Source organism: Theropithecus gelada, chromosome 3 (assembly GCF_003255815.1).
Source record: "Theropithecus gelada isolate Dixy chromosome 3, Tgel_1.0, whole genome shotgun sequence".
In the NCBI taxonomy this organism is placed as follows: domain Eukaryota; kingdom Metazoa; phylum Chordata; class Mammalia; order Primates; family Cercopithecidae; genus Theropithecus; species Theropithecus gelada.
Window position 1 is genome coordinate 46,819,713 of NC_037670.1, and position 22,472 is coordinate 46,842,184.

The following is a 22,472-nucleotide window of genomic DNA, read 5'->3' on the forward strand; positions in this document are numbered from 1 at the left end:
TAAGACTGTTTATTCTATAACTTCAGAAAATATGTAAAATAATATAATTAGGACTTTCTATTTGTTGATACAAGCAGAAATCCTCCTCTGTCCTCCCTATACAAAAAATAACTGAATTAAACCATGTGCCTTGCAAATATTTTAGAATATTCTTTTATTATGTTTTTACTAACACAACTAAAAGATGATATTTTAACAAAATAAGAATTTCAAAGGAAAAATATAAAGATTTATATAGCAATTACTGTCAGATTATCTGCAGAGATTTCCTATCTATAGTTTTATGTCTTCCTAAAAATTAATTACAGAAACAAGCCAATTTACCTACTTTGGTATTTGGCAAAAATTTTCACTTCTGCTGTTATTTTATGATTATCCTCTTTATGTAATTTATTTGAAATAGGTGCACAGTTTATCTTTAGAAAATATAAACGACTGAAGCGACATTTTTAATTAAACATAGGGGAAAGAAGAAAAGTTTAAGAATAGGGATGTTGTTATAGAAATTGTTTAAATGTGCGGTTTATAGTATAGTTTTTTAAAATAATAGGTTTTGTTTTATTCATAGTTGAACTTAAATGGAGCATGCCAAATGGTTATATCCAAAAGTAAAATTCATTTGCACTCACTGATTATAAAATATTATATAGGAAAATAACTGTAGGGAGCTGAGGATAAGATTTTGTTTTGCAATTACATGACAGTTTTTAAAAAATAACATCATGCAACCTGAAGATGATGTCATTATATTGTTTCTATAAATTTACCTGAACACCCAGCATAGTGCTGCAAAAAATAATAGAAATAGAGGCCAGTGTATTTTATTTCGGGTATGATTTTTGCAGAGTCAACCTCTGTTTTATCCAAAATTTATTTCCTGTATTTCAGGCCCAGAACATTTTTCATATTGCTTTCTTCTTCCTCCCTCTCCCTAAAACACATTTTGCTATAAACTTCTGCACCAATCACTAGGAAAGACACAAACAGCAGTGGCGGTTCAGGAAGCAGACCCGTGTATGTAAAAATCACAGACTTTGATTTTATAAGACAAGTTGGATAGGAGTCAAAACTGCCACATGCGGTGTGAAAAAATGCCACCCTGGTGTGAACAAAAGGTTTAAAATGGAGTCAAGAAGCGTGCAAGCTCGATGTCTAAGCTTTTCCTGTGAATTGTCTGCCACAACCTGCAGGGTATCAAGTGGGCTGGGAAGAATAGAGAGCTCTTGGAAGCTACAACTGAGAAACATCGGCAGTCAAACGTGTTAGTTTTTGTTTTTGTTTTGTTTTCTTAATTTATTTTTTTTGTTTTGTTTTGTTTTGTCTCATTTAGGCATCATTACACTAAACTGTTTTACCCAAAACATAAAACAAATCCAAAAAAAGTCACATAATGTGTGAAGAAACTGTTGCTTACAAATGAATTGTTACTTTTTTTTTGCATTCCTTCATTTATAGCAAAGCAAACTTATCAACTGCACTTTATATTTTAAATTCCTTGTTTTGTAGGCTTGAATTTTGTTTACAAAATGGTGAGCAGGAATAGAGGCTCATGAAGTCCTAACAATTAGAATATAAAATGTAACTATAACACTCCTATTTGGTTAACTTCTAAATTACCAAGAAAAGGTGGAGAAAAAAGACTGAGTTCACTATTGGAAACAAGTATTTCATTTTTAAATAAATACAATAACTCTGAATTCAGCAGGAATAGACCCTTCAAGAAACACTGCTTCAATATACTGCTATAGGAGGCCAATTACACCTTTTTCTAATATTTTGCAATGTAAAAATTTACTCATAAATAATCAGTCATTAAACCATCATCATTTGCTTAAATAACAATAAAAGGCAATTCAATTTTAAGGACAATTAAAATGTATACAGTTGTGTCATAGCCCTCACTTCAATAATCTTAATATGTGTGTAAAGGCACAACTCTATGAATGCTAATTGCATAATAAATTATGAATAACATTTAAAGAAAGTAACATTTCCTAGGTGATTGTGATCTAATCAATACAATACATTTAAATGCATCAAGAAATATCTTTGATGAGCATTGAAATGATCCTTAAACTTCGAAGCCAGTTTTATTACATTTGCATCTTATCTCTTAGTAAAGATTGGGTCTAAAGCCAGCAAATCCCATTGGTTATGAATGCAGGTCAAGACAGGAACATTTTTCTATTTACTCTTTGTAACACTGGATAGAAATCAATCTGCTACTTTCATTACAACCACACAATCAATTCCGTTTAAAGTATAGTACAACAGTCAAGTCCAAGGACAATATGGATTCTTGGAAAAAGCTCATACCATTTGCAGGGCTGTACTTGATATAGCTCCTGGTAAATTGTTTTCTTTTTAATTAGTGTACCTGGTCATTTAAAGCAAATATGCCTAAACTAGTATTACAATGTAGGATCCAACCAAGAATTGAGAGTACTCTCTTCATTTAAGTTGCATTAAAAAAAATCATTTTTAAACAATAAAAACGTTAGAAGAAAGAATTCTTTCTACTTTTAATCTAATATGATATAGCCATTTTGATATTTCAAGCAAAATTTGCATACACCAAAACTTCTACCTTGAAATTAGCATAAGAAATCCTTTATTTAAAATACCAGCTTCCTCTCATCTCTCAATAAAATGACTTTATTTGGATTACTCTTATTTTACATCTAAATGACCAAGATTACTGCTTCTAGATTTTCTTGCACAAAGCATATCTCAGTAAACAAAAGAAATATGCCCACTCTATACTCCATTTACACATAATAGAATCACTATTTTAAATTCTTTTAAAGCACTAAATGTAAAGGTAAGATAACCTTCATATATGTAAATTATTAGAAAGCACAGATAAACCACTGTATACAAACACTAATGGTGGTTCATTGATTTCTTTTCCTTTTATTTTTTCCCAGCTTTATTAAGACAGAATGACAAATTTAAAAATTGTATATATTTATGGTATACAGTGTCATGTTTTGAGATATATATATATATATGCATTGTACAATGATTAAATCACCTCACATACTTATCATTTTTTGTGGTGAGAACATTTAAGATCTATTCTCATAAAATTTTTTGAGTATAAAATACGTTATTATTAACTAGTTGCCACGCTGTAAAATAGATCTCCAGAACGTATTCATTCTTACACTTTATACACTTTCACCATCTCTCATTCCTCCCTCACTTTATTTTATAAATAAGGATATTTTCCTTTTTCACATCAGTTTTAAGCATTTCAATTTACAGTCTCATGATTTTCTCAAACATGTAATAAATGAATGTCTTCAAGAAAATCACAATTTATAGTTCTGAGTTACAATATTGAAATATATTCCTTATTAAAAATGCAGTATGCCCCTTCCATAGATGAGGAATAATTCAAATTTAAATTAAATAATTTGGTGGTTTTATTTTTAAAAATCTATGTCATTTAATGTAAATCATATGACCCTGAAATTTTAGAGTTTGGAAAAGTTTTATGCATTTAGAAAAACACAATTTCAATTTTTGCTTTAATATTTTATTCTTTCTGCAAAATCTTATAATGTCACATTTCTCTGTCATCTTTTAATAATCTGTTTGTTGTAACTATTATTAGTGAAATTTTCTTTCTAGTGACAAGAAGTAAACTGAACCTTTTTCTTTTTCTCTTTTTTTTTTTGAGACAGAGTCTGGCTCTGTCGCCCAGGCTGGAGGGCAGTGGCCGGATCTCAGCTCACTGCAAGCTCCGCCTCCCGAGTTTACGCCATTCTCCTGCCTCAGCCTCCGGAGTAGCTGGGACTACAAGCGCCCGCCACCGCGCCCGGCTAGATTTTTGTATTTTTTTAGTAGAGACAGGGTTTCACCGTGTTCGCCAGGATGGTCTCGATCTCCTGACCTCGTGATCCGCCCATCTCGGCCTCCCAAAGTGCTGGGATTACAGGCTTGAGCCACCGCGCCCGGCCTGCTGAACCTTTTTCAAGCAAAGCTTATGGATAACGCCTGAGACATGAAGGTACTCCCACATCTTCTATGGGGCCCCAGATGTTCTCACCCAGAAACAGGCATCATTTTTGCTACATTTTTTGCATACATTAGCAATGGCTAATGAATCCAATGTCAAAGCCTCTCACTGCCCCGGAGACATCCAGAGGACATTCTCCTCCAATCCACCTCAAGAACCCAATTTCTGATGGCTTTGCATAGCCTTGAACAGGGCTGCTGTTCAGTTTTGTTTCCTTCTTTTCACTGGCCTCCACCACTGACGGCATCTGAGTCTATTCTTGCTTCTCTCTGAACTACCAGGCTATAGTTCTTAGACTGAGCAGGCTCCACACTCACAGATGACTTGCAGAAATCATGCTCTAGGCCTCAAAACCTCATCAGAGCAAGTTCAGAATGCAGAGGTCAGAGACGGACAGGCCAAGCAAGCCTCTGACAGTAACTCAGCTGACACACCGACAGACTAGGACAGAGGGAATGTTAAAGTAAATGTTAGCTTAGGCCATTCATTATACAATCACTTAGAAAGCAAAAAGTTGTTTCAAGTACATGGGCCATAACTTAAATGACAGATACACCACCTTCATGTTTTTCCACAGGCAAGCAAACAAACAAAAAAAAGTATGTGCTCATTTTTATATGTTTCTTTCTAATTTTTTTACGTTAATGTCATGTTGTTTTTATATGTTTCTAAAGCCCAAAACTACTGCTGTTAAACTTGCATCCCTGACGTGGCATTTAACATATTCTTTATTTTAAGTTTTGCATCCCATTCCATCAGATATCCTTTCAAATGAAAGATAAACTTCCTGAAAAGTCAGAAACGGGTTAATCCTTCGGAGTCTATCCAAAGTTCTCTGGAATGTCAGGATTTCCTAAAGGAAGATCAGAAATCACTAGCTGTATTTCCTCAGCTTTTTTTATTTTTCTCTAACATTTGAAAAAAAAATAGGGCTTAATATGATTTACTTTTCTTTTTAAAATTAAATTTGTTCACTGATGCTCAGTTTCATATATCAAATCATATAAAACATGATACTTTTCTACGTTGAAGGGATTTTTAAAACAATCTAATTAACATAATTTATTACTTTTCCATTAGATATACTACATTTTGGTAAAAGTAATGAGCACAAGTTCATACTTTTTTTAAAGTAACTGTTTAAGACTTATTTTTAAATGTCAAAAATTTATAAATAATATTTTATGTCACAAAATCATAGCCCCATGCTCAATTGCTTATAATATATCTTCAATAGGCAATGAAAACTTTATATGCTTTCATTGTTGCTTTGGACTAAAAGCAAAACCCTATCTATGAGCCATACAGTTCACTAATCAAAGAAAACACGTGTCACTGTGATTTTAGGAAAAAAATCTATCTTAGTTTATATTGTTCTTTAAAGCAAAGCCTCAAGTTCAAATCTTGAGCCCAGTGCACTGGCTCACACTTCTCAATTTCTATTTAATAATGTCAAAATACAATTTAGACATTTGTAATATCATAGCTTTTGCTATCAAAAGCCAATACACTTCAATGTGTACATACAATTGTGAAACTTGTTCTAAAAATGGAAAACTATTGCCCTCGAAGCATATTTTATTTTTTAAAAATATTGAATAAAAGTTGGAACATGACAATATTTCTAGAGAGCATTATTTCTTCCATACATTCAGATAACAACCATATATATATATATATATATATAGTTTCAAAGATAAATGTGATAAGCTATAAAACTTGCAATAAACTGGCAACTGTTCTTTGGGAGATATGATTTTTTATTAGAGGCTTTTTCTCAAAAGACATTTCTGAAGTAGCTCATAAACTAATATAGACATTGACAACATTTTACATCAAATAGTCCTTTGGTCTAAAATCCAATAATTCATTCAAGTAATATATCATTATTATTATTATTATTATTATTATTATTTTGAGACTTAGTCTCACTCTGTTGCCCAGGGCCAAATCTCAGCTAGTGACAACATTCACCTTTCAGGTCCAAGCAATTCTCATGCCTCAGTCACCCAGTAGCTGGGATTACAGGTGCCCACCACCAAACCCGGTTAATTTTTGTATATTTGTAGAGACGGGGTTTCGCCATGTTGGTGAGACTGGTCTTGAACTCCTGGCCTCAAGTGATCCACCCACCTCAGCCTTCCAAAATGCTGGGATTACAGGCATGAGCCTCCGCTCCCGGCCCAACTAACATTTTTTCATCGCCTTTGTGCTATCCTGGGTTTGAGGGAAATTTGTTCATTCAACAAATATTTTCTATATATCTATTTAATAATGTTCAAGCTGCTAAAAACATAATATGGATTATTTTAAAGGATTGGAAGATTATATGCTATGATAGAGAAGAAAGAGAATGAGGAAGAGAAAGAGTTCTTGCACAGACAGAATGGTCAGGAAAGGCCAGGAGAAAAGGTCTTCAGAAGGCAACAGAAGGCAATGCGTGAAATGAGTTTTTCAAACGAGAATGACTCTGTTATGGGAATAAGAACACACCAAGTTTCCGCACGAGATGGAACAGCTTGTGTGAGGGACCAAAGGCAGAAAGGCACTCAGCATATTAAGAAGGGCTAGGATCTTACTCCTAAGGCAGCAGACACCTGAGGTACCATCTCTCAGAAATGAGACACAGGATGTAACATTTTTTTTTTTTTTTTTTTTTTTAGACGGAGTCTCGCTCTGTCGCCCAGGCTGGAGTGCAGTGGCCGGATCTCAGCTCACTGCAAGCTTCGCCTCCCGGGTTCACGCCATTCTCCTGCCTCAGCCTCCCAAGTAGCTGGGACTACAGGCGCCGCCACCTCACCTGGCTAGTTTTTTTTTTTTTTTTTTGTATTTTTTAGTAGAGACGGGGTTTCACCGTTTTAGCCAGAATGGTCTCGATCTCCTGACCTCGTGATCCACCCATCTCGGCCTCCCAAAGTGCTGGGATTACAGGCTTGAGCCACCACGCCCGGCCATTTTTTTAAATCTCCCTAGAGTCGGGGGCCATCAGTTGCAACCCAATATATTAAGCAATAGTTCTTAACAGTATCATAAACAATCCTTCTGATGTTATTTGGTGAATAATCTGGTCTTCTCATTTTGCTTAACTGGAAAAAAATTGCATACTGGGGACACTTGTTTATGATCTTTGTTCTCAAGAGCAAATGAAACCAGTTCCTTCTTATAAGTCAATGCTAATGAGTCAATTTGGCTATTGGCTGAGGCATGTGATTCTGGTAGCAAATATATATCTAACATTCTCAGTCAAGAACAGGTGCGTCCTCTGAGTTTACCTACTTATACGGCAAAATAATTCGCCAATGAGTTTATTTCCTTTAATTCAATCTTTTGTCTAAGTATTCAATCTCAAAATTTAAGGGCATCATATTATACATGAAAAGGATTGACTCAAGTAGTTTCAGTATACTAGCAACTAAATGAATTGAGTAGCATACATGTATGCTGCTTCTTTATGTTACAATTAGACATACTATTTTCTACTTAACCAGGAATATTCAATTATAATATAATTTAAGTTTTTAAGAAGAATTTTTAAGTTAACTGTTTAGATCTCTTTTGGGAAGATAAAATGTATTCATTAAATGCTCTAAAGATTGGATAGGCAGTTGGGATCATTCTGCATCGGCTATGGCCCAAGCAGGATAAGAAATTAGTAACACAACTATTAAGACAAATTACAAGGTGTTTCTGCTAAATGAGATACTTAAGAACAAGTTTCATTGCATTTTCCTAGCCACTTAAAAACAAATTATTGCAGCACTGTAAATTCTGGATATCAGAACACAAGATTAATAGCAACATGTTTTAAACTTACTGTGGACATAGAGTAGTTGACCTTTTTTAACTGGGGTTTCCCTTTACTGAACTTCTCCCAAAACAAATATCTTGCTCCTTTTCAAAGTCTAATTTACAGATCTACCCCTTCTTGGAAATTTATGTTTAATCATGTAGAAGATGAAAATCAAGCTACAAAGAATGCTTAATATACTTAAGTGTAGAATTTTTTACTTAATATTGATGGCCCACTTTTTTTTTCTTTCTTACTTTTTTTTTTTTTTTTTTTTTTTGAGACAGAGTCTCCCTCTGTCGCCCAGGCTGAAGTGCCGTGGCACAATCTCGGCTCACTACAACCTCTACCTCCTGGATTCAAGCAATTCTCCTGCCTCAGCCTCCTGAGTAGCTGGGATTACAGGCATGTGCCATCATGCCCAGCTCATTTTTCTAATTTTAGTAGTGACGGGGTTTCACCATGTTGGTCAGGCTGGTCTCAAACTCCTGACCTCAGGTGATCCACCCGCTTCGGCCTCCCAAAGTACTAGGATTACAGGCATGAGCCACCACACCTGGTGATGGCCCACTTTTCTAAATGCATTAGATACTTTGGCTTTAATTTAAAAGTTTTTTCACATGGGTCATCTATACTAATAATTACATACTGAAATGCTCTTTTGGTTCAATGTGATAAGTCAAATTTAAAACCAGAGTTAAAGTTGTCACTTTAGATAAGATTTTATTTATTTTGGGTATACATCAGTACATTACATTAAAAGTGTTTAATTGGAGTACCATTACATAAGAGGTATTAGGTGGCAAAGTAGGAATTTCAAAGTAGGTGGCTGTGAACACACTGAAACTATATAAGGCCTGAAACGAGGAGACATGAGAGGGTTTTCTGAGGAAGATTTCTCTGGGGAGATTGTGCCTGCCTTTCCACTCAATTTTAATGAAAGAGATTTCAGTAGGACCACTTGGGGAGCTGAAGTTTGAAGACAGAGTGGAAGACAGAGTCAATTCCACTTTGGATCTCGCCTGGACAATGTAAATGTCACACTTGGATTAGCTAACTGCTTCAGCCTCAGATTCAAGAAGAGCTTCCTACAGTGTTGATATCTGCTTAAATTCCCAGAATTTGTCAGTGCAAAAATAGATGACTATAGCCTGTGGACCATACTTGTATTCCCAAGCATGAAAAGAAGCTCTCTAACAGAGCACCTAGAAGGATAATGGACATCCTAAGGGAGAAAGTTGTGTGGAATAGATCTCTAAAATAGGTGACCTGAGAATGACACAGAATGAAAGGAAACCCTATTACCCAACACGTAGGAAGTACAGTCGAATGTTTCCAGTGGGGTCCTCTGATACGCACCCAAAAGCACCTAAGGAACATTAAACTACCCTCCCTGGAGAGTGGAAAGTGCAGTAAAGACAGTAACAGTAAAATGGGGGTTCCCTGATATCCATACTTCACCCCTCTGCAACTTTGATCAATGTGCAGTAGAAAGTGTCCTTAAGAAGACGCTGAAGGAGGAATGCAAGCCTAAGGTGGGGAAAGGTTCTCCCTTCTGCTTCTCAGGCCAGGAATATCTTGCCTGCAGCAGATCCCATCCAGACAAAAGGAGTGATGAGTTGAGAGGTTCTCACACTGCTAATAAAGATATACCCAAGACTGGGTAATTTATAAAGGAAAGAGGTTTAATTGACTCACAGTTCTGCAGGGCTAGGGAGGTCTCAGAAAACTTACAATCATGGTGGAAGGGAAAGCAAACACATTCTTCTTCACATGGCAGCGGGAGAGGGAAGAATGAGAGCCCAGCCAAAGGGGAAGTCCCTTATAAAACCATCAGACCTCGTGAAAACCAACTCACTATCAGGAGAACAGGATGGGGGAAACTGGCCCCATGATTCCATTATCTTCACTTGGTCCCTCCCACAACACGTGGGGATTATGGAAACTACAATTCAAGATGCGAGTTGGGTGGGAACACAGACAAACCGTATCAAGAGGGATGACCAACAGCCAGTTAATACAGGACATCTGCCCCTTTTTTAAAAGTTCAATTTGTGTGCAACGAAAAGACTTTGGAAGATTTTAAGAATGACATTATCAGATCTGTGAGTTAAAAATATAAGTCTAATTGCTCTGTGGGAAAGAGGATAGAGAAAGAGAAGGATTAAACACTGAAGAACAGTTGGGGTGTTATTGCAACGGTTCTGGTGTGAGAGGAGAGCGTCACATTCTAGGGTGGTAGCAATTGAGATAAACAGAATGGGATGGTTTAAAAATATATTTGTGAGGTAAAAGTAACAGCACTTCTTGATGAATCAGATTGGAGTAATTGAAAGAGAGGTCAAGTATGGCATCTGGGCTTCTGGCCTGAGCAATTGGGTAGATGAGGCAATTTAACAAGGGTGGATAGTAAACTAAGGCTGAAAGTCCAACAAGAGTGGGTTGATGCCAGGCCAGAAACTCAGCATCTCCAAAATTTTCTATTAGAAGAATGTACAAGTCCTCCCCAAACATAAATCTCCTCTCCTATTCCTTGTAGAATTGTTGGCCACTCCTTCCAACCTCCAGGGATATGAATATTTCCCTTAATAATGTCAAAGAATTTGCATCAGTCCCTAATTGCCAGTGATCTGTTTCTACTATTTTCATTACCATATTCTTGATGGTATCCCCAGTCTCTACTAAACTTGCTATTTTACATCTAGCAATCTCAGATTTTTTTAGCTTTCTTTTTGTTTGTTTTTGCAAGCTATTACTTAAAACATTTATGTCAGCTATAATGGTCAAAGTTGCTGTTGGAATTTAAAATAAAGAGCACAAAAGGAGACTGTGATAGAATGCTAAGATCATTTGAGGTAGGTTGTGTTAATAGCAATTAGCTAACAATTTAGAGTACAATCCGTCATATTAGTTCTCATTGTCTGAAAGTTTACAATAGCATTCAGAGCCTCTAAATAGTAGACTATATTATTTTTCTCTATATATATGTTCTTTGTTTGTTTGAGATGGTGTTTTGCTCTTGTTGCCCAGGCTGGAGTGTAATGGCGCTATCTCGGCTCACTGCAACCTCCACCTCCCAGGTTCAAGCAGTTCTTCTGCCTCAGCCTTCCAAGTAGCTGAGATCAGAGGCATGTGCCACCACACCAGCTGATTTTGTATTTTTATATATGTCTTATTTTTATGAAAGTGATTGAGAAACGGGATGAAAATCAATTAGCAGAAACAACATTAATTTCTTAGTTTTGATCACTGCATTGTAGTTACATCATACATTAACAGTAGGAAAGCAAGGTGAAGTGTATATAAAAACTGTATATACTATCTTGTAACTTTTCTCTAGGCCTAAAATTATCTCAAAATAAAACATTTTAAAAATCAGCAATGTGAGGGCATTTAAGAGGGGTATATGTATACAAAATCTCTGAAAGAGAAAGATATTCAAATATCAGCATTAAGGGCTGTTATTCAGGGTTATGTCTTTATTCTTGATTAAATACATGAATTCATTTACATTTGCAAATCAAATCTGATTGCATTACGTAAGATAAAACAGGAATATAGACATAAACATATGACTACGTAAGATGCCTTGGAGCTTAATGAATAAACAAGAATTAATGTTACTTAAAGAGTTATAAAAGAGCTTAGAATCTATCATGAATCTCAGTCAAAATTTGCTTACATTATGGGCCAGTTTACACTTTTTGTTAAGAAAAAATATTTAATAAATTTCCAGAGTTCTAGGAAGGCCTCTTAGCTTTACCTAATCTGTTAACGTGACACCATTTTTCCATTTACTCAGACACAAAATGTCAGTCATCTTTAACACTTCTGCTTCTTTTGTTGTTGCTGTTTCACCCAAACACTTTCTAAGTCATGCCAAATCTTCATCTTCATTATATTCACTTTTGTCTTACATTAAGTCCTTATTGCTTCTCTTACATATTACATAAGAACATCCTCTTACATATCAGTCTCATACTCCTTGACTCAAATGATACCTTCTACATACATATGGCAATTCATTCTTCCTAGATTATAGGCCTGATCATGGTCAAAAGACTTCAAAAGAAATATATTATCTGGAAAACAATAGGAAAACAGAAAAACAACACACTCCCCTAGAATCTAGTCTACAGGTAAACGCTTTATATCTTTCCAACCTCAACTCACACCCATCCCTTCTTTCCATGTATACACCTTGCACTCCTGCGAAAGTGGACTGTCTACTGTTCCCTAAAAAGGCCCTACACTCTTCGGTTTTTACTTTTATTCATGTTGTTTTCCTCCAGCTGAAAATTATTAGTGCTCTCATCCATTCAAAGGACCACCTTTAACACAGAAACCCAGGATCTGCTCACCAAGCTAGTTAAGATGACAGAGTGGTCCTGCCCTTTACAGGCTTCCAATGCAATAGTCCACTTTTCCCATGAAACTTTTCTGATCTGCCTGTCAATATGTAGATTTTTCTTCCTTTGACCTGCTTTCTTGGTTGTCATGGCTTCTGTATTACTGTGTTCTGTATTACAGTGACTCATACACTGATATGGAGCTCCTAAGTGTTGCTTCCCTAAGGTCGAAAACTGTTTGCACACATTTTTCTACAACTTGAAATGTCTAACAGAGGAGTGGATACTCAGTAAAAATCATTAGAATTAAGTTTAAAACTAAAGGTATTCTCTAAGAAGCAGGGATTACTCAGTTCCTGATGAACTCCCCCCTTTCCTACCCTAAGCCTACTACAACTTTGTCGAATTAGTTTTTAGGCTTAAAATATTGACAAGCATGCTACTTGGACAATAGTGCTTTTTTAGAGTTTGGATCAATAATAATCAGTGATCCACATTTAAATGTGACATGCTTGTAATTGCTTTTTCTGTTGTAGAAACTACATGTCTCTTTTATTCTACATGCTGTTCAAACTCGCCAACTGAAGAAAGGCATAGCCGAGGTTTGTCTGTCTTCAGTTCACTCTATTTGGAATCTTATTCTGTCTTCGTATCCATTATCTAATATTGACAGGATCTTGCACATGGTTGTTTGGCCTGAGCCCTGTGAAATGAAGACTGGCCAGGGTCGTGAGCCAGACCGAAATATAGCCCAGGCTCTGCTTACCAAGCCCTAAGCATGAGTCCAATGACACCTGCAAGGGTACACGTGTCATGTGCATAGAGGAAAGGGCCTTTTTGTAATTTACACAAAGGGTAAGTGGGGATTCATATAGTCAATGAATGTTAATATATTGCACAGAAACATTTCAATACTAAAATCCTTGGGCTTTTTGAAGTCCACTTTTGTTGATAGGAGTTCAATTTTCACATAAGTGTATTTCAACATAGAAACAGTAAAGAATTCTATGAATTAAACATACAAGTTCTCCCAAGAAATAATAAAAAGATACATTGGGTCATTGGTTTGATTTCTTTTCCAATGTAAGATTGTTTCCTCTCACATATTTTCATGGTTTTGTCTCATATGAGTTTAAACTATTTAAGCTATGGTTCTTCCTCCATTTCCCAAGGGTGCATATTCAAGAGTCGGATAAAAGTCACTGATAATGAGTTGAAGGGTTTGGGGGTGGGTGTTTATATTTTCTGTTTCTTTGGTGCAGTATCCTGGCTACAATCCGGGGCACTAAGTTATTACCCTTTGTGTGTGTGTGATGGAGTCTCGATTGGTCGCCTAGGCTGAAGTGCAGTGGCGTGATCTCGACTCACTGCAACCTCCACTTCCCAGGTTTAAGCGATTCTCGTGTCTCAGCCTCCCGGGGTTATTACACTTATATTCACTATTTTATTATTATTATATCAGTAAACATCTCCTATTGGCCAACCATTGTGTTGATAAGGTTTATTATCTCTAATTCACTCTGCAAACCAGCCTTATAGATAGTGTTATTTCCATTTTTTATGGATAAAACTGAGGTGTTTAGTGATTTCTCCAAGTCCAGAAGGAAAGCACGTGTCTAAAATGAGATTATAATCCAGGTCCTCCTGGCTACAAAACAACTTTTCACTCCTTCAGATGAAGTCTTGCAAACTATGTTCCACTTTCTTTAACAAATTCATTCATCAAACACTTATCAAATACTTCTTTTGTGCCCTGAATTCTTCTAGATCCCGGGGATAAGCAAAAGAGACAATGCCTTTGCTATCATGGGACTTACGTTAGGAAAAGGACAATAAACAAGTACATAAATATATAATGTGAGTCCAGGTATTGACAAGTACCATGATGCTAAACAAATGAGGATAATGAGATGAGAGTAATGAGTTGGAAGCAATGGTTGGGAGGTTGGATAAGGTCCTTCTGAGGAAGAGATGCTTTAGTGGTAGCCTGAATGTAACAAAGAGAAACCCATATGAAAGCTGAGTGTCCCAGGCAGATAGAGTAAGTGTAAAGTCTCTGAGGCTAGAAGGATTAAGGCACGTTAGAGGAACATCTTTAAGGCCAGTGTCATCAGGACACAATACGCAAGGGAGAGTGGTAGGAAATGAAGCCAGACACATAGGCAGAAGCTTCAAAATGTAGGCTCAAGTAGACAAGGGTATGCAGTTAAAATTTTTTCTAATGAGAGACTATGGAAAAGCTTTATCTACTTTACACTTTTGAAAAATCACCTTAACTGGTGTAAGCAAAATTAACTCTAGGTGGAGAAGAATGAAAACAGAAATATCAGTTAGAGGGCTATTGTAGCGGATGACAGTGGCTGCAGAAAAGGCGGTAGTTCTGGGGGTACGGAGAATTGACTGTACTGGAGCAGAGTTGAAAGTAATGTTGGCAAGACTTGCAGATAGAAAGAATGTGAGTGTCAGAAAAAAAGAGAAATCTATCACACCTAGCTTTTACACTGGAGATACTGGGTGGGCGAATGTTGGTGCCATTTACTGAAACAGGAAATTGAAAAGGAGCAGGATTTCAGGAGTAGCTGAGTGGGAAACTATGAGGCCTGTTTCACACATGTCATTACTTTGTATGACATTTTATACATCTCTCTCCCATTTCGACTGTATAATGTTTTAGTCTACATCAGAAAAGATCTAAAGGGTCTTGGCAATAAACAATACATGAATGTACACAAGATGTGAAAATGATGTTTCCCTACATATGTTCACTCACTCACCTGCCCAAAATATGAAAGTGCCCTTATTCTTTTATATTATAGCGACATATTTATTCATTGAGACACATAATTTCATTTGGATCATGAAACCACTGATTAAGGTCAACCAGAGAACAAACATGCAATGAATGTTAGTCCTTTTTTTTTGCTCTAGATAACCCCTGTGATGTCCTGGGGCAATCTTCTGTGGGTCCATTTTCTAGATCTGTGAGTACTTCTCCATGGTCCTGAGGTTGGGAGCAGAGATACAGAGTTCCCTGGTATGTTTTTTTATCTGTTAGTTTGCCTGTCTCTAACCTTCTTTTAGAACCATTCTCAAATCACATTTCCTCCAAAAATCTTTCTCTCATTGCTCTGGGCTACATAGGAAAGAAAGTCCCAATTCTCTTTAGAAGTTCTGAAGAGGATATGATTTGTATCACTTCTTTAGCATTTAGAACTGACCTAAAATTCTTAGTGTTCCCTCTATTTCAAGATGCTTTCTACCTAGCTGTATTGCAAACTGCTTAAGGTAAAAAGTGGTCTTTTGTACACTCACATCACTCTGCTGAGCGTACCGCTCACATAAGGCGACTTTGATTAGTTTCTGCTGATCAAAGAAAATCAGGAAACCTATCTTCCACAATGCAGAAAGTTTGCAAAATAGTAGAGCTGTTTGGGGACTTTTTTCTTATATTTGTGAAATCTGGAAGCAAAATTACAGGTACTCTAATCCCACACTATTTTTACTTGCAGTTGAAACTTTGCTAGATAAACTGCTACTTGCTAAAATAAAACCAGACAGATAGGTAAACAAAGAGGACCAGAACAGACATCTATGCTTATAAGTGGCATGCTTTCTTTTGCTAACTAGTTTGTTCTTTTGTGATTACATTTTGCTTAGTTACCTTTATCTGTTTTGAATGATACCAAGCATTCCATTGACTTATTTTACTCATAAGCAATGATAATTTGCATGAGTGTATAAAAGGGACTAGATAGCAGAGTCCATTTGAAAGGAGCTTCCAACTAACCATGTTGGAGACTCCTGATTCCTTGTCACTTGACTGGAAATTCAGGTGACATTTATCTGGTGATAATCATTAGGATTAATGTATAACATTTATTTTGATTTTATAATCTGTAATGGTCATACAAACACTAATATGGTTTCCTGAATTAACTATTCTACTGGGAAGAAACTGTTTTGATCAGCTAACAAATATATACGTCCTCCATTTATCCATGGTAGTTTTCTTTTTTCTATTGTTGATTTTCCTGTAAACTTGATTATGTGAGAGTTAATCGTCAAGGACTTTTATCACCCTTGAGTACAATGACCAAATAAGCTTTCTGACCAAATGCAACAGAGTCTTGGAACACTCGGACCCAGCTGAGGATTTTTATGGCTTAGCCCAAAACAGTGAGCTTTACAATATAACATGACAGGAAATAAGCCAAGAAGTGCATGTCTATATTTTAAGACATCTTTAATTACGGGTAAACACTCCAAAATTATTTTTCCCAAGTGACAGGGAAAGCAGCATGGCTTTGTTGCTTTACCTCTATTCTCATTGACCAACTTGCCCAGATAATTCCACTTCCCTTTCCCACGCTCTTAATTCAGTCTGTTACAAGTCAGTCTTTTAGAAAGCTTGCTGTGCTTGGTGGCCAGAGACAAATTTGGTTCAATATTCAACTAAGTAATTCAAGTGATAGCCAAAAGGCTGACATTATACTCATTAATGACTGAAAACAAAACAACCCATAAGAGATGAATCAGATTTTGATGAGAGAAAAAGTAAAATGCTTCGGTGGGAATATAGTGAGAAGGTTGATCAACATGAAGAATTTCTAGGTTTCATCTGGACTATCTTTTTCAATGTATGATTTGAGGGTGTATCTTCTATTCTTAGCAGAGTATTGTTTAAACTTTCACCACCAAAATAGCTTGTCAAATTCCTATGTGTAGCAGACACCAGTTATTCTCAAAAAGAATCTTACTGAGAAAACAAGCTTGGATGTACCTTCTTTTAATATAAAAATGAGGAGACTATTAATGCTGACACTAATCTCCAGAAATGATCTGAGGAGAAACAGAAAAACAGGACACCAATTTCTTCCTCTGGCGTAACAGACGTCAATAAAGAGAAAATTATCAACACGTAGTTATAAAACATTCAAATTCCTCCTCATGCTCAGAATGCATAATTAGCACATCTGGATTTGGGAAGATGAAATTTAACTCATCATATGTTAAAAACATCTTCAGATATGGCATAAAGTTTTCTGACTATTTTAACAAGCATACATTAGCCTCCTCCAACGTGCCAGGCACTGTGGGCAGAAAGATGAAAAAGACAAGGAACTCTGCCCAGCAAACTCTAAAACAAGATGATAGGGTTGACCCTCAGTAAGACACTTAGAGGCCTCCATAGGGCAAAGTCCTTTCCTAAACTTCCTCTTAGATTTGAGCTCCCATAGCTTTTCTGAGCCTCAGGACCTTCATCTGTGAAAGCACAGAGATGAAGTCTGTGACCACTAAGATTCAGGCCATATCCAAAACTCCAATGTTAGGATTCTAAAGAGTTTCCAATACAATTAGAGAGGAAGAGATTAGTAAAGAGTGAAAAGTAAGAGGGATAGAGATTGAGAGAAAATGAGCCAGTAGAGAGAACAGATTTCACTGAATCAGAGTCTCATTTGGATAATATCAACTTGAAGTTGTCTTAAGTTGGAACTTTAACAAAAAAAGGTATTAAGAAATACTTTGACATTTCAAAAGAACAATCTATTTGAGATAAATGGTAGTGGACTGCTGAGGGAGTATTTCAAACCATGCTGCTATAGCCAGAAAGCCATGAAGGAAAGGTATCAAGACAAAGACAGAGAGACCAATGGAGGCAGATACTGGTCAGAATCTTGCAAACATAAAGATAGGCACAGAGTGATTATGAAACTCAACATCATCTTGTTGATGATTTTGATTGTTGATAAATTTGAAATTGTTCATACCTTGCCTGCAATAGAATGCCTAGAACATCTTGTTAGTTTGATAATGTAAAGTGGAGGTTTAAATGTTGAAGAGAAGGAACTGCCAGGGTCTAAGGGACAGCATCTTCCTTTAAATTCTCTTTGATGAACAGAAAATAAGAATGGAGAATAAAGGAACCTTCTGTTTCTTGAGGGCACTAAGTATGATCAGCATGATTACTTCAACCTTCATTTTATCATCTCCAATTGTCTTTTACTTTACAAATCTTACATTCTAATTGGAAAGAAAGCCTATAAAGAAATAGAATGCAAACAACAACAAAGTTTTTAATATTAACTATAGGCAGCAAAGAATTTTTAAAAAGAAAAACATATATCACTGACAACTGGTGCTTAACTATCTTGTAAATTGCCACGAAAACAGTTCTTTAAGAATTTAAGGAGGGGCAATATTGTCACCATGATTTGGTTATCTATTCTCCTGGAACTGAACACTGAAACTTACAATGTATTAGGTATGATCCCAAACTACAGCCTCTGTTTCTGTAAATTCTGTAAATCATAGTTACTTGTAATCTTTTTAAGTCTACCTTATGAAATATTAAAAATTCTGTCAGTTGGCTGTGCAATGTAGTACAACTTGGAAAGTTGCTTTTCAGTAGCACCTTCCTGGATCCAAGAGAGTGAAGAAGCACCCCACACCCTGATTAGACCTGGACTATCTCAAAGGATATGAGAATGACCAAACACACCACTGCAATTCCTATCCTACCTGGGAAAAATTATATCATTATCCTAGCACATCAAGGAGTATTATTCATATCCTTTATGAAATGAATAAAATGGTTTGCATTAATTCCCAACACAAGCACACAAATATGTTCATTACCCAGTAATGCTTACTGAGTGTACAACGATTATGTGAGTGTAGAAATTTGTTCTTATTACAACTTCAACCAAAGTTTTGGTAGTGTTTTCATAAAGCATGCATTAAACAGTCTTAGCACACACCAAGTATATATTGAAAAAAAAAATCATGTGAAATATTTAGGATACATCCTTTTTTTTCCCCAGAAATGCTCTAATTATGTATTATGTTTGTATCACGTAGAAAGACTTTTTTACTCACTACCTACATCTTACAGATGTATTTTCCTTAAATAGATGTCAATTATACTTTGAGGTATATCTGGTAAGCCTTGACTCATGAAGATGGTTTTCTTTAAACATCCAATTAAAAAATTTACAACCTCAGAAGGAAAAAGTAAAAATAAACATAGCCACGTCCCACCTCACATATATATGCATAGTTTTTAACAATACCTACAAGGCATATACCAGCAGCATAAGATTTTGTGTTTTTCTACACTATTGAGTGGGTTACAATGTGGGTTATCAGTTAAATTCCCACTTACATCATTTCCAAGTGCCCTTTAATTTTTGTAAAATTAGTAAATAACTGCTTAAATAGCAGCTTCTCTTTAATTTTAGGATAAAAGCATGATAGTTTAAAATCATTAATAAATTTGGATTAAGACCAAACACATTGAGTGCCTTCCATAAACAAAAGTTTAGGACAAGCTTTGAATGGCAATTAATTTTTTTTTTAGTAAAATGACTAAAGAACCACACAGATTGGTAAATCAGCTTCTGTGAATTAGGATCCGGAAAATTTTTGACTCACAGTGGCAGGACCCAAGTGTATTATTTTTCTTTGCTTACATTCCTTTCCCAAATGACTGAGCAAGCTTATTACAGAACCAAATTACTCAGTGTCAAAACCATAAAGGGGGATTCAGAATAAAACTAAATGTGTTGGATGTCTCCCATGGGCCAAGTACACAGGATAAGCATGGAGCAATCATTTCCATACTCTGAGTCTCATAATTCTCAGAGCAATGCTATTTATTTTTCAGATAATGAAATTAAGGTTAAACTACAGGCTGTATGTATGTTTCCCAAGGTTATATACCAAGTATATAGGAGAGCCTGGACATTAACATATTGATCTAATATTAAAACTCCTGCTTATATTTTTATTCCATACTCCCTTTTGGTGTGGATTAATTATCAGAAGCCATAACCTCGACTAGAAAATTCTGAATGCTCAATTTGAATCTGGCATTGTTTTGAGAAGGGCAAGGGAGTTTGCTAGACATATCCTGCTTTTATTATATGTGCTTGCAAATAGAAGATTTTAATGTCTTTTTAAAAAACTTTGCACACATGAGCTGTTACTTTTACAGCCTCTCACATCCATGAATTCCTACTACCCTCATTATAACACTGGTAGCAAATACAGGTAGTGATATAGTTAAGGGAAAATACATCATCAAGGGTAAGGATCAAATTCATACAGTCCTAAATTCTGAAATTTACTCACAATAGTACACTTCTTGATGACACAGGCAACAATTGGAATGAACTGTCTATAAACTAAAAAAAAAATACCTACTATTTTCATTTTATCAGCCTTAAAATCTATTTGCAGAAAGGTCAACCTAGAATCACAGTCTCATAAAAAATGAGAAAAGAATTTCTCATTTTTGCAAACTTCAAAAATGGCATGAGTTGGACTCAAGTATTTTTCTATGTGGCTCATTTTTAATTATCTTGAGCTGGGAGAAGAGTGATGTTAGCTCATAGGTCTCTGAAAATAAATCAACAGTAATTAACCCCAACTTAAATTCTAGTAACCCATCTCATACATCAACAGAAGTACTCTGTGTATGTGAAAATATAAACATGGCATGTTTGACATTTTGGAGCATCCTTAGAGAGACATTGATTTGTAATTCAGATCACACAGCATCTTTGATTTCTCCCACTTGCCCATGCCCTTTCCCCAACCCTTCCCCCAAAATAAAACACAAAAGCTTTATCTGCAATGGAGGGAGAGCAACCCAGGAACCTGCGCAGAGACTATCCATCACATTTCTGTCTTAATTGAATGACACCAGAATGAGATCAATAAAATGTAACAAGAGACAGCTTTGCATTTCCACACCCACTTATTCCCCCCTCCATTACTCCCAGCCACCACCGTGACCAGAAAGCCCAAGTAAAAAACAGGAACCCTGCTGCCAGACAAGCTGTTAGGATGTGAATAAACTTGTCACAGAAACAACAAAACTTAGAAACATTAGAAGGGAGCTAGGGAGACGAAAAGTTATTAAAGGAATATTGAACAGGCTTCTTAATAAAAGCAATTTCATAGATGTATTCTCACTCCTAAATAACTTCCTCAAATGCAATGTTTCGCTTAAATAATCTCAACAGCTTTCCCTATGTGCCCAAGATTACTTGAGACTGCATCAATGGCTGGCTCAAATACAGACGTGGTGACAACTCAGCTCAGACCTGCAAGTCCTACAATAAATGGAGGGCAGCTGTGATACGTGTCTGTCCAAGGTTCCCAAGATCTCCAATGCATTATTGATAACCTCATCACTCCGCTAAAAGCAAAAGCTGACATTGTTATAATCTCAACCTTCTCCTGAAGAGCTCTGGCTTTGCCCGGGTATTGATCACAGGAAGAAATAAACCAAAGGGTGAAACAGCACACGTAAAAATCCAGAAGGTTGAGGTTTGCCTACACTAGCTATGAGTGCATTAACCACAATCACATGGCCTGTTTTAGTGTGTTATACCTTTAATGGTTTACAATGCGCTCCTACTTCTAGGCTATATGTTGTAATAATTCATTTAATACTTCACATCTTGAGCTTGTTACAAGTTATTCTGGAACAAAAGTCTGTATTACAAAATAAAAATAAACCTCCAATGTAGTTGTCTAAAAGGCAGATTTTTTTTCTTCATTCTAGTAAATTTTTTCTATAACATTTTTAAATTTAATTACATATAAGTGACTGTTCTTTCTTCATCTATCTTCTTTCTATTGCATGTTACCTTCATGGAAAAATATGTACCTACAAAGATACTCTATATAATTTTACTCTTTTATTATTTTAAATAATAATGTAAGACTACAAAACATATTAGTGCCTACGTTCTTTCAAAATTTTAGATATGATTTTAAATTATTTTTAAACGATATGTTGAATAATATGACAAAATATAAATGTCACATCACAGGTAGTTCAAAGTGAGAATTGGAAAGTATATCCAAAGTATGATTTAAAGCTTAAATATTTTATATTTTCTACGTTCATACTTGGAGATACAATCTTAAGTAGCCTATCTTTGCTACTAAAAAAAAGGAAAACAGTTTCTGATGAAGCCTATGTTGGTAGAGACAACTAAGGTTGTTGATGAATGCTAACAGCTCTATCACACGCACACACACACACACACACACGACAGTGAGAGACCATTATTTTTTTAGCTGGTAGATGACTAGGTAGTTTGCAAAATGATCATTAGTGGCTGGTTGCTCCTGGATTCCACAGCAAAAGAGCTTACAATTCAAACTTTATTTATGAGTGAAAACAGCTGGTCATAAGGCACTAAGAGCAAAACGTACAGAGTTTGGTTTCACCTGCAGACAGTGGTCACCTGAAGCAGGAGCTGATGGCTGCCTGCCCAGGTAAGACACATGGTATGCA

General features: G+C 35.9%; 1 non-coding gene across 1 annotated transcript; it reads left to right on the top strand.

The window, feature by feature from the left end:
- Nucleotides 1-22,127: 22,127 nt before the first annotated feature.
- LOC112621932 lies at nt 22,128-22,199 on the top strand. The gene has a single exon (XR_003118853.1). It is a non-coding gene; the product is annotated as a small nucleolar RNA SNORD74 (small nucleolar RNA).
- The last annotated feature ends 273 nt before the right edge of the window (nt 22,200-22,472 follow it).